Here is an 11225-nt window from a genome sequence, read left to right as displayed (position 1 = left end):
TTGATTTTATAAATGTGAATTGCATTAACCTCAGTACCAGATGATGGCTCGGCCCCTCCTCTACAATTAAAGCTGCTCTTAAGGTCCAACCAGGTTATGTGGTTTTCTCCATACTCTACTAAATTTCAGACTAATTATTTCATCCATCCTTAATGCTTTACTGTGCTTGCAAGTAAAACTGGGCTAACACTGATTTTTGGTGATTGTCCCCCCTCAATATTTCAATAGAACATTAATTTTGATAATGTGTGACAACCCAGGTCCCAGAACACAATGTGTAGGCTGGGCTCAGCTGATCAGGAGGAACATCAGTGATGGTGGGTTGGTACGGCTGTCATGGGTCACCTGAATGCACTGTTCGGGGGACAAGCCCCAAACAGCCTGATGCCAACCCACGGGGTGCCAGGGAGAGGAGATGGGACGGGTGTGTGAGAAGACTAAGTGAGAGACAGAGTATTTTAATTTTTGCTTGTTGTCATCTCAGTCTGACAGCTCCTGCCTAAGGTTTCAAGCCACTGCAGTAGTCATATGAACTGTATCTTCTACTTTTGACTTTACTGTCTCTTCTATTCTCAAACAGGACGTTCCACACAACTTGGGGGAAAAATACCCAACCAACCTACAAAATTTAGCTAAGCTTTGCAAACTTGGAACTCACAACTTCACCTAATTTTAAATGATAGTTCAAGGAAATGTTTCTTCCTGAAAAAAGTGGTGCAGCCCCCCACCTTATCTGGAGTGTTTGCTGGCACACCTCAGCTTGCTGCATTTCAGCCAACTTCAATAACAAAAAAGCAACGCACTGCACACTGCACAAGACTTCACTGTTTCTAAAGCAGTTTGATACAAGCAAACATATGCAAGTGCATACAAATGTATATGTAATCTCCACCCCACTACATCTGCAGATAACTGGATATTGCCATGTTATTTTTCATGCCACATTTTGACTGCTGTTCTATTTCAGTCGTAAGAGGCTTGGGGTATGGGACTTAGTGCCTGTTAAAGCTAATTATCCTTACCATTATCATCAATTAACCCCGATTAATGTCAGACAGAAATGCAAAAATGTCAAACCGTTTCCTACGATTCAGTACAGACAAGTTCAGGGGAACTGGTAACGGCAATGGCTGTGCACAAGAAACTCAAGCTACCAAAAAAGTAAAAGCTTTCTTCTAGTTTTGTACACTCATCGCAGACTATAGGAGCCTTTTTTCCCCATAGGTGCTGCTTGTGGAGACCTAGCAATTGGTGCTTCCTGTCACCAGGTCACCCAGTTCTTCAGATAGGAGGGGATGTGGTTAGAGGATGCAGTGGGCCACGTTCTCCAGCATGACAGCGTTGGTGTCTGTGCTAGCAGCCTGACACAAAGGATGTACTACAGGCACAGCCTTTGTCACTTGCCTAATTTCTCTCTGTCTTCTGGTTTTATCGACTAATTTTCCCAGCACAAGGCAGTATGCTGCAGAATGCTGATTTTGTCAATCTTGTCAATATTTAGTGTGTAATGAAACAAACATTATGGAGGCATTTCAGGTTTTGAATTTTGCTCTTCCAGACCTGATTTTTGCTTACTGCTTCAGGCCATGGGGATCTTGCTGAGTAAGGATTAAGCCTTCTGATTTACATGACACCTCATTGGAACTGCTGTCAATGTCCCTGCCCTAGTCTGTTCCTCATCCTAGTAAATGAAAGGAACCCCAAATCTGTCACAAGGTTCTGTGTGCGCATTGAACACCTGCTGAAAGCAGGGCAATGGCTCGCAGGTCAGAGGAGCTGCGAGTCAGGAATGAGATCGGTTCAGAGGGGCTGAGGCTTCGCTTTAAAATTAGAAGGAAGACAAACACATTAAAAAGAGGAAAACAAGATTCTGCCAAAGAGAGTTGCCTTCCTAACTTTTTAGAAACCTAAATCAAGTAGCTCACCCAACATTACCTATTATGACATTAGTGAGTACAGTTTTGCCACATATGCTTCTCATACATAGCTTTGCTGTTAAACTAAGAATGGGCAATGGAGTCACTTTTAATAATTATGATATTTATTATAGTAGTTACATGTAATAGCACAAGTGTACTAATGTTGTTGGCTTAATGAATGCCAAGACACAAAATTAAGAAACCTGGCTGTGGCTTTAGGGACAGTGGATCTACAAAAGGAGTTTGCTCACAGCGTTCAAATTTTCTGCAACATTTCCTAAATCAGTGGCTTTCCCCTGGCTGCAGTATGTAGCTTGGAAACCTGGGGCAGAGCTGTGCATTATGGAGATAGAGCTGTCTTCAAAATATCCTCTGACTGCATTTGCCAATATAGCTCCTCTGTATCCCCTATCATCACTCATCACTTTCTGATCCTTTCTGTTGACATCAGAATTTGGAAGCTTTCAGGGATGATTACTGCATGTGTGCATGCCAAAGATGATTGCCTTTCATTATTCTAGTATTATATATTAGGATGTAGCATGATAGTTATGACAACTACTGTGACAACTAGGTCTCTCTTGTTATTTGAACAGATTTAGTTCTTAACAGAAGGTGACAAACCTCCTTAATCTTTCACTTTTTTGCAATGCAGCAATGAACATCAGTAATTTAAAAAATGAGTATTTTGCTAATTTCAGAAAGTGTCATATGAAATATAACCCCATTTTTTTTGCTTTATCTTAGTTTTCTATTTTAAAAATAGAACCTGTTTCAGTACACAGCAATATAAAAAAGAACCACTAGTTACAATATGAAATAATATCATAAAAGAGAATAATATACAGATTTTTAGGTGTATGTGTAGTAATACTTCATTTCTTTCTATGTTACAAATAGCCCCAGTTACAATATTTTACACCACAGCTGTGAAACTGGTGAATGGTACTAGGCTTTAGGGAGCACAAATGTGTTCTACTGGTCAAAGCACAGGACGGAGACAGGGGAAATTTATACTGTAGGTCCATGTTTGTGGTGGTGTCTAAATCACTTTATCTGATGAAGTCAAAGGCAGTTTGGTTATATACAATGGTGTCTCAGCCCTACCTCATGGCTTCCCTGTCTAAAAAAAGGAGTAGGAACAAAAATCATTATCTTATTGACCAAAACATAGCTTAGTCCTTAAGAAAAATCAGTATTATATGCTCCAGAGAAAGGCACAAAAATACTAAAGCAAAGAGATTTTGAAATAATAATTTGGAATTTCCCCCTGCTGTTCTTTTTGCCTCATATTAAGGCTGGTTTATGCTGTGGAGTACCGAGGCTTTAAATCCTTTCTGAATGTTAAGCTTTGTGAAGTATTTTGATAACTTCAGTTGAGAAGTGCTATATAAGCCAAAGTATTATTATTATTATTATTATTAATCGCTCTATTATACAGTCCTCATAGATGTCAAGAAATATAAATACTGGGGTTTTTTGGCAGCCATAGGCCTAACAGGTTTTGTACAACCCGGAATGACAGGCTTGGAGGTTTTTATTTTTCCGAGTGTTATTTGCAAAAAATACATGTTTTTAGAATTTCACTTTTCAAGTTCTTACAGCATGAAAGAGATTTCCTTCTGTATCCCTGAGACAAGTGCAAGTCTCTCTTTCTTCTCACTAGAAAGGGAGAAAGTATGTGAAGCCAGAGGCTGGCTTCATCTATTGCTACAATGAAGCTGTCTCTGACCCTTAAAACATAGGGGTTTTTAACATTTTCTTGCTGTCTTGTGTAACAATAAGGATCTCACACTTGTATTTTCTCACATTGTCCTACCTGAGCTTACCAATGAGTAAACTGATGCAAGGATTTCAGAATCTCAGGTAAGTCTTGGTTCTGCATTGCATAGAATTTTAATTGTCGCTTCATGTAAGGTTAGTTTTTTTTACAATTCATAAGATAAATGAAATTTTGGAAAAGTGGAACAAAGCACATATATGCTAAGACTTCAATATTTTATGAAAAGTCACAAAAATATGCATACCCCTCCTGTGACAAACAGCCTGTCCAGCTCTTTAATGTCAACTTTACCATTGACTCAATGAAAGTGGCTTGGTCCTGGTCCAGATGCTCTCCCTCTCCCTCAAATCCTATAAATCTGCACATTCTTATGAAAGAGGCAATAGCCCTTTTGACTCTTCCCTGTTAGCTTGCCTAACGGTTTGCTAAGAGTGCCAGGAAATTATTCTTGCCTTTCACAACCTATTTTTTTTAATTCCTAAAAGCCCTCATATATTTTCATGGTGTTCCTAATCTCTGTTGTGCTGCAAAGTGGAAGACTTGGGTTTAGGAAAAATAATCTCTTGTATGGTATGTGCATAGCACTGGAAATGAGGGGCCAGCGCAGATCTACTAAGGCTGAATCCTTCCTTGTATTCTTGTGTACAAGGCCAGTGATGCTGTTAGTTTTGACTTTAAGATCTATAAATATATAAATGATGTAGGCCAGTGAAGTTCACAGTGGTTTGGAAGTGATTGCCTTTCTTAGCAAGAAATGGTTAAAAACATCAGTAGTCACTTTTATAATTTTTTGTTGTGCTTTATGCTTGGAAGATTGTTCCTTGTTATCAAAGGCAAGAACTTGATTCAAAGAGACTTATTGTAATTTGTATGACCTAATTAGAATCAAGCTTCTAATCACACATATTTCATAAATAAATTAAATGACTTTGCACATTCTTTTCTTCAACTTTTGGATATGTATCCTGAGTAAAAAAATGTAGAGAATGTATTATTGCAAATATATAATTTTCTTTGCCAATAACAGTTCTGCAATTGGCATGGTGCTGTCTCTTTTGCTGCAAACTAATGCCTCTCTTTATTAAACACGCTAAAAACTGGAATGTGGGTGAGTGACATTTTCTTTATTTACTTACAGTTTTAATGAACAAAAAAGTAGCTTGTTATAATTTATAGGATTTGCATGGTGTTAGTTTTGATTAGGTGCAGGGGGATGCATCGCCGCTTTTATTAACATTAACTACTGCACAGTTGTTGCTACCCAGAAATTCTTAAGAGTGCAAATGAACACAGAAGACCTTGGCTGCATCTCATCAAGCAAAGTAGATAATCTTTTCAGTCAGTACCTGGCCACAGCCTTCTGACTGAAGAACTCACATCATGTATATAGGGTGACTTTGAATGACTTGGCTGCTGAAAAATTTGATGTGAAGCTGTACAGCAACATTTTTGCAAAGTGACAGTAACTTCTCACTACAAATTCAAGAATCTGATTTTTAGAAATGGTGGGCTTGTGTTGTCAGCATAAGGCTGTGAGCACCACTGCCAGACCCACGCAGCAAACACACTGAGATTGCCAGCACAGAAAGATTTATCTATCCACAGTTTTGGCTAGCTGTGGAAAAGCTGAGATAGTCTCAGGTATGTTATTCAAAGAGAAATCCCAGAAGTCACTTCTTGTTGCTATAGGTTTTCATTTAGATTAATTATATTCATGTCATAGCCTTTATGAGAATGACTTGATTTCCCTCCTTTGTCTTATTTACAAAGCTTCCCTTTCTTTCTATTTCTTCATTTGTTACTGTCTAAAAGGGCCTTGTAAAAACCACACACACACACACAAAAATCTGAGCGCTATCACCGTAACAAATTTCTCAGACTTGCCTGTCAAGGTCTAACATTAACTCCTTTCGCTTACGTGACAGCTGGCAGGTAGATGTCTCTTTGTTGTTTAAAAGGGAGTTTGCTTTATGTTTCTCCCTGGCCTTTCACTTTTATGCAAAATTTTCTTATTTTCTTTTGCTATTAATATTTTCTATGAATTTGAGGGAAGCCAGAAATTGCTCCTCTTTCATTTCCTTTTCACAAACCCCCTGATTCTTTGTTGTGTACTATAAATACTGTCTGGCTGTTTCCAGTGCTCTACCCAGGTATTTCAGCAAGCTGAAGAACTGACCGAGTGCTGCTGCCTGCCAGTCAGGTGCTGTAGGATGTGTCCATGTGCATGGAGGCAAAATGAGAGACATCCTGGCAGTCAAGTGTGCATGTTCACTTTGCCAAGTGTCAACTCCAATTACAGAGTGCTACCTCCCAACGTTTTAAAAAATGCAGCCCCTTCTAAAATTACACAGAATACTTTTTAATTGTAGGAAAACTCTCTTTCTTTTAATTTTTTATAAAGTCAAGCATAAAACATTTAAATGAAAACTTTTAAAGGGTATAGCTTGAAATGCTAGAAGCTTTGGAGTGTTGCTGCTGCATATCTGACTCTAAACCCTAACCTGTAAATTGGCACAAGTTTTATTGTGCAGTAATTTAATCTCATTTCCATTATCTATCTATCTTCTCAGACTCAACACAAGGTGATTATTCCTCTTTTTGGGTAGGCAGTATAGCTCTTCACTATTAAAAACCACAGACTTGAATCAAACTCTGAAGTCATTAGACAGAGTCCAAGAAAGTTCTAATGACCCTTACTAATGCCACTGGTCTTGGGACTCAGCTCTTGTTATAAATGGTACAGTCTTTTTCTATCCAGAAATGGATAATGTACAAAATTAAAAATGTTTTTGATAGTGAATATTTAGTGGGAAGAAGGTTCAGGACACCTTCACACAGTGCTCTGGAATCCGATTCACCAGGTTTAATGCAGTCCACTGAGATTAAATATTTTTCTGTGGTAGTTAATCTGCCATCAGACTACAAGCACTAAGGGAACCTCTGCTGTGGAAGACTCAGTGAACTCTGTGTATATAGCAGCCCTGAGCAGTATGATTCCTGTTTTGAATTCCCTGTTTTGAATTAGGGCTTTGGATGCTGTGCTGCAACCCTATAAGCACTAACTTTCAGGGTTTATCACTTGCCAGTGCGCTTGTTCACACCACCAACAGGAGAAAGCAGTTTCTTTCCAGCCAGACTTGAGGCAAGCAGAAGATCTGGACAGAGTTTAGTTCCCTATAAGCTTAATCTCCCCAACTTCTGTCTGTGATTTGTTCCTATTAGTTTAAATTACTTCTTGATGAGTTGATTTCTGTGGCTTCTTCCTTAATTCTGCCCATGGGTTACAGAAAAGAGCCTGTGGGGATATTTGGAAATGACACTGCCTCTAAGCGCCAGAAGCCCGAGATGCCGCACTGCTCATGTTGAAATGCCCATGGGAGCCGAGCCTTTGCGCCAGCAGTAAATGAGTTGTCTGAAGCTTCACCAGCAAGTCAGACCGCTCCTTCTCTTAAGCAGCTTTATACATTGTTTTGCTGATCTAGTCAGCTAAGGTTAAATGTCACAATCAGTGGAAAATCGGGGTGGAGATCAGCACTTACGTAACAGCTCTTCTTCACCAGCTTTCAAACATCTCCTCTGCACAAAACAGCAGGGCAACCAAGAGGGTTTTCTATCAAAGCCTACTTTGAAATACTTCTGAAGATTCTCTGATTACGTGAAAATATGCCAAAGATTTACCATGTACTTAGAAACTCAAATCTTACATGCGCTTTTCTAAATGCATTTACAAAATGTGAGTCATGGGAGGTCTTCCTTTTCAGAGGTGCTCGAGGGTTAAATGTGAAATCCATGGGAAATATGGGCGTTCAAATATTTGGAACTGTCCTGGTTTTGGCTGGGACAGAGTTAATTTTCTTCCTAGTAGCTGGTGTAGTGCTGTGTTTTGGGTTTAGGATGAGAATAATGTTGGTAACACACTGATGTTTTAGTAGTTCCTGAGCAGTCCTTACATCAAGTGAAGGACTTTTCAGCTTCTCAGCCCACCCCACCAGCGAGCAGGCTGGGGGTGCACAAGAAGCGGGGAGGGGACACAGCTGGGGCAGCTGACCCCAACTGACCAAGGGGATATCCCGTACCATACATCATGCTCAGCAATAAAACTGGGGGCAGTTGGCCAGGGGGTGGCAGCCTGCTGCTTCAGGACTGGTCAGTGGGTGGTGAGCTATTGCATTGTGCATCGCTTGTTTTGTATATCCTTTTATCATTATTATTATTTCCCCTTCCTTCTCTGCCCTATTAAACTCTCCTTATCTCAACCCTTTTTTTACCTTTTTTCCAACGCCTGCCCACCTCCCCACCATCACACTGCGGGGGGAGTGAGCAAACAGCTGTGTGGTGTTTAGCTGCCTGCTAGTTTAAACCACAACAGGAACCCAGGACCTTCCCTTTTCTGTTCTTATAACTACTTGGTCAAGCCCAGGTGCCTCTCCCCCTTCTCTGGTGTGATTTATTTCACTGTGCTGGAGAATTATATAAGCATACTAATATTCTGTGGTTTCTTTGTACCAGTTCAGTTTTACCTAATAGATTGCTTACAGGTGTGTGAAACACTGGCTGGTGGTCAGGGTATCATACCTAACTTACTGCTCATTGCTGATGGCATACATTACTGTCATACATAAAGTAAGACTCCTAAGCAATATTTCTAAATTCATGAATGATAACTGCAGTGCCTTTCAGAATTCAGAAGAAAAGAAGAATTTCAGGTAGTTGAGACTCCATCAAAGTTCTAATTTTTTTTATTTGTGTTTTAATTGCAGGCTACTAGAAATCACTTTGTAAAAGGCCGAAATTAAAAATACAAGCAATAATCACTTAGTTAAGGCTTCTAGTATCAAGACAGAGGTAATCTCTTCTTACACTGTTTTCCCAAACTTTTAAGAAAAAAGATTAACAGCTAGCTCTTACGTCAAATCCTCTGTGTGCACAGAATAAGAATTTTTACTGTAGTGAACTGTCTGCTATAGCTTGCAACCCATCTGCAAGCACAGAAAAGACTGTCAAAACTAAGAACAGGATTATTTTAAATTATCAAAGGTGATCTTTGTTTTCCCCACCACCCATTTGCACTTCAGAAACCAAGGGTGAAGTATCTTCCAAGTGAAAGCTCTTGTGTTTGGAAATGAATATTTTTATGTGGAAGTATCTATATATCAAAAAATTTATCATGAAAATCACCATCACAATACCTCAGTGTGCTACCAGAAGTGGCAAAACTGGTCAACAGCATCAAATATACTTCAGCTTTGTGTTTGAAGAGAGATGTCAAATGTATCATCTCACAGATAATAATTATCTTAAAAATAAAAAATAATTCTGAGCAATATATTGAAAATAAGGAAGCTCAACAAGTAACTCATCACATATTTGTTTCATATTGTTTTTTAGTCTGCACAAAAGATTCTGAATTTTTCAGGCTGAACAATCAAATGATAATGGAAAGCCTTTAAGGAAGGGAAATGGGATGAGAAACATTATTGCATATTTAGGTACATATTTACGTCTGCAAAGCTGTTTCAAAGAAAGAGAGAATTAAATTTTTGACATAGTTGCCAGCTTGTTAAAGCTGAACTGCTGGGAATGTTTTTGGGTAGCTTGTGATAACAGGTATAAACTGTAAGCTTCATGGTTATAAGCAACACATACGTGGATATGTTGCATCTATTATGCAGTACAGAAATCTTCTCTGCCCTTCTGCGTGTGGATATACGAAACATTTTGGATTTTGTAACTGTAAAAAGCTGTTTGCCATTTAAAGTCAGTATCACTAAGCCTCAACCAGCAAGATTATGACTCTCCAATCCACATTAATAATTCAGTGTGAAATATCTTCCTGACACTTGTAGCCCTGTCAGAGATCGAAAGTGTTTATATTTTCTGGATACATTATATTAAAAGCAAAAACCATTAGTATGCTGCATGCATTTACAAATTCTAGTCATGGTGGATGTGCTATGATATGAAACCTATCATTTTAAACCCAGCCCTGCATAATCACTCACGTTGATTTCTGTGCACAGTACTGATTTGTAACAGGCATCTCATGATAAAACTGCCCTGTCTGGGCAGGCGATACAGCTGAGGACAAGCAGTAGAACCTGAATTCCAAACCATATTCACTTCTGGTCTCCATGTGGGGAACATGGTTCTTCAAACACATTGGATTTGGCCCCTCTTGTTAAAATAACTTTTGGTTTTGTGTTTCCTTCAGTTTTCCTCCCATTTCCATGCACTGCCCCCTGCCTGAGTCTTAGGGTGACAAGGGGTGCACACAAATGTCTTTCCACTGAAATCTGCTTTAGTCGGAATGACTTAATGAGAGATGGTCTAGCTACTGTTTGTCAAACTCATGCATGTCATATTTGCAGCACAATCAGCTTCTCAAAAGCAGAGGCTTATGTGATCAAGTCTTCCTTTGAACTTCTGGATTCTCGTTAGCAACACAAAGCTTTGTCATGCTGTTGCAATAAATCATATTTTAATAACTGTTAAACCCTTTGAACATAAAGTTTAATAGTAACACTTGCAGGAATTAAATACTTTCATCGAGCGTCAGTGCTTATGGCCTAAACCCGTTAGATGCTCACCACCTGCTGCCTAAGGTGGGGACTGGAGTTTGCCTTGGAACCAGAACTGATTACATCAAACACTGAACAAATGCATTCGGTAATAGTAGAAAAAAGGGTTTATGTCCCAGAGTTTAGAATTTAAAAACACAGGCCTAAAAAGGAGTGTGGAAATGGGGCAGAACGCACCAGCTGTGCCATTGAGAGATTCCTTTCTCATGTCATGATAGCTGCTATTTTTTTAAGGGATGGGGCTCTGGTGGGCAAGGATTAGCCAAGTTTAAAGAAAACTAGAAAAGAAGATGTGCTGCAAATAGACTGGAGAAGAAGGGGGTAGGACATACAGACTGAAGTTACTAAGAAATGGTTAGCATTAGTGGAATGGGAAGACAAAAAGGGCAGAGAACTGAGAGGTGACCCATCCTGCTGGCTGCATGGCTAGTCCCACCAAATCAGCATGGTACCTGTGTTTCTGTTCAAGCTGTTTGCTCTGCTGGCTCAGAATTCTTCTCAGACTGCTGATCGGGGTTTCATTAGAAATGTTGGCCCTCATGGGGGAAGGATTAAGCAGTATGGCTGTGCGCTGCATGGCCGTACTCTCTTGGAAGTGGTTGACCACAATGGCCTGGAGGATGCAGAGGTTTATAGGGTTATGACCATGCCAGGGCTGCATCTTTCCTACTGCACCCCGCAGTGGTGTGAGGGGTTGCTTCCCTGTCTCCCTCATGTTCCCTTCCTAAAATGCTTCTCCTTAGCTACTGAGGTGGCAATAAGCACCTAATGGGTGCCATTAGTCACACCCCTGACAGCATTGGGGGACACATGGCGAGCCAGCAAGCAGGGACAGCTCAGCTGTGTCTCTCAGTGATTCTTCTGCTAGTAAGTTATTGAGGAGCAATTCCCAAGTCGCACCGAAGCCCATGGCAACGCTCTTGCCAACGTACTTCAGAGCTGGAG

The sequence above is a fragment of the Falco naumanni genome, chromosome 3, assembly GCF_017639655.2.
Source record: "Falco naumanni isolate bFalNau1 chromosome 3, bFalNau1.pat, whole genome shotgun sequence".
Taxonomy (NCBI): domain Eukaryota; kingdom Metazoa; phylum Chordata; class Aves; order Falconiformes; family Falconidae; genus Falco; species Falco naumanni.
This window is presented reverse-complemented; position numbering follows the sequence as displayed.